Here is a 2,648-nt window from a genome sequence, read left to right as displayed (position 1 = left end):
TTACACTTCTAAATTAGGGACGGCTAGCGCAGATAGCCCTCGTGTAGCTTTGCGCGAAATTCAAAACAAACAAACAAACAATTAAGTAGAACAAAACTGTTATGCTTTCCGTTTAAAGTTTGCTAAGCTTTTCGGATTTTTTTTTTATTTAATAAATAAGATATTTAATTTTTATTTGTAACGAATTATGTATGAAATGAATGAAAACGAGAACATCACAAATTCAAAATTCGGCGTTTTTTCACTTCCGAATCAGTGTAGGAGTTCTGAAATGAAACTATAAAAATCCTATTTTGATAGTTAAGATGTGTTGGCAAAAGCTCTTCATCATTCTGTATCCATGCTTTTGTGGCAAAAAGTATGGCACTAAATAACAACTTCATTTTAAATAGTATTACCAGCTGCGAATGTTCGGTTTGTCCTGTACACAGATATTATTACATAGTAAATAAGAGTTTGGACAAGAGGTAAAAGGTCACTTTTCTCTCTCTCTGGATAAATCATCGGGATTTAGGTCGTTGGTGACTGGGAGGGTCAGATTCTTAATATACCTTTTCCTCCCTCCTGTATTATTGTCAAGTTTAGTTTTTGGATAAGCTGGTTTGGATGTTAAGTGTTTCTGTTTGCTACTTTCCTTTTCAGGGTTATGTTCGTTTTATGTTATCTAGTTATGTGTGATTTTGAACTTATATTTGTTGTGTATTTGTGTGCTGTATTGTTTGTGGTAATATGATTAGTTTTAAAATTTGTGCCTTTTATGAGTACATACTTTCAAAAACTGTGGGTTCTTTGCGATGAAAGAGACAACGACTGTAGTGCCTCTTTTTTCTCCGCAAACACTACCACGTGAGATGACGTCAAACTTGTTCAACCAATGAGTACCCAGGTTGCGCAGAGCCTAGCTAGCACGGTGTTGTGCTTATCATTCGTATAATAAATATCGATGTTTGAGTCTTGTCCTTTAACGTTGTCTCTTCTCTTTGTCTCATAGTGGGTTGCGCAGACGGTATATACTTCTCTACACTGTGACTTTCGCTTCGTGTAGCGTGCTTCATAGTCACCGAACATGGGGCTTCAAGGGCTCGTTTTAATGTATACAACTATGTTGGTAGTTCTTGGAGAAGTAAGCGGTACTAGTTTGTCTACATCTCTACTACCCCTTATTTCCCGACCCACTGCTGCTCTAGGTAACCCAGAAAAACTAGCTCTAAACTGTTCACATGTACATCAGTCAGTTGTGAAGATGAATTTACGATCATCTTATTTCACATCGGACAAATCGACTCAAGGTGGGCCAGTAATATTATCATTATCTAATATATCTTAACGACAATGGTTAAGTTTAGATATATATATAGCACTCCTGAAAATTTTTACAAAAAGACAACAAAATCCACTTTTTTGTTATCATATAATACCAGTTATGCGTGCGAGACAATGAAGCACAGAATGTAAGATAAATGTACTTAAAAAAAGAGAGCAAGAGATAACCGAAGTAGCATCCAGTTGCAACAGGCCTAGCCAAGATAAAAGTTGTGTATAGCTACAAAGATTTTATTGAGACTGTCTGAACGTTAGTCTAACTGTTTATCTCAATTACATTCAATTGTTCACCGAAAAGATGTTTTGTTTGCTTATATATATACATATTGTTTTGAACAAAATAATTTTGCTGTTGCCTATTGGCATATACTGAAAATTACTTTCCCTTATCTATAAGTAAAATTTCTTTAATGTATTAGTGGATTGTCAGTTTTTTAATACATTTTTTCAGGATGTTATTTGTCAATAGACTACTTATTTGAATTTTGCAAATTTACTTCAAATGTTGCCCATAAACACACTTCAGAATTTAAACACGGATATCTTTCGTATTACAAGTGAGTTTCTTAATCTCCACATCTTTGCTCTTAATCCCGGTAAAATGAATTCGAGAATACATTCACGCGGTTTTTTAAAAAGACGAGGCTTAAGTTAACTCAAGATTGTGAATAAATATGAAACATATAACCTTCCTAAAATCATTGAATAAAGGTTCTATGTGCAGAATTCTGTCGCCTACTGCTTGAGAAATTTGTTTTAAAATACAGATACATAAATACTAACGTCATTAATTGGCGTACATTATACTTTCTGACATCGTAGTAACGCATTTTAAAGGTTTAATGGAAAAAAAATATTTTTTAACATTATAAAATGATAAATAAAAAATATTAACGTGGATCATGAAACTGCTGTAATTTCGTTTTTTTTGTTCATTGGTAGCTTTTTATTTACCTATTCAAGTATTCTTTACTGCATATATATTTTGAATAGCATAATATCATGTAATTATTTTGATTAAAAAGTGGCTTGATAACGTCAATAGTCTCGCCATTTCTATACGTCTGCTGTGTGTGCGTGTAATGTAGGGAAAATACTAATCCCATAATGCATAGCTATTAGTGTTTCGTAGGGCCACATGGAGTAGGTGGTTCGTAGGACCACATATAGTAAGAGGTTCGTAAGGCCACATGGAGTAAGAGATTCGTAGGGCCACATGGAGTAGGTGGTTCGTAGGACCACATGTAGTAAGAGGTTCGTAAGGCCACATGGAGTAAGAGATTCGTAGGGCCACATGGAGTAGGTGGTTCGTAGGACCACATGTA

At 34.6% G+C, this 2,648-nt stretch overlaps 1 protein-coding gene across 2 annotated transcripts in view; it reads left to right on the top strand.

Moving 5' to 3' along the window:
* Positions 1–941: 941 nt before the first annotated feature.
* Positions 942–2,648, top strand: part of LOC111085967 (division abnormally delayed protein-like) — a 72,894-nt gene continuing 71,187 nt past the window's right edge. For both annotated transcript variants that reach the window (XM_022387010.1, XM_022387005.1), the window contains exon 1: positions 942–1,289. The gene's annotated coding sequence lies outside the window, so the exon portion shown is untranslated. The remainder of the gene's footprint in view (positions 1,290–2,648) is intronic.

The sequence above is a fragment of the Limulus polyphemus genome, unplaced genomic scaffold (assembly GCF_000517525.1).
Source record: "Limulus polyphemus unplaced genomic scaffold, Limulus_polyphemus-2.1.2 Scaffold32, whole genome shotgun sequence".
In the NCBI taxonomy this organism is placed as follows: domain Eukaryota; kingdom Metazoa; phylum Arthropoda; class Merostomata; order Xiphosura; family Limulidae; genus Limulus; species Limulus polyphemus.
This window is presented reverse-complemented; position numbering and strand designations above follow the sequence as displayed.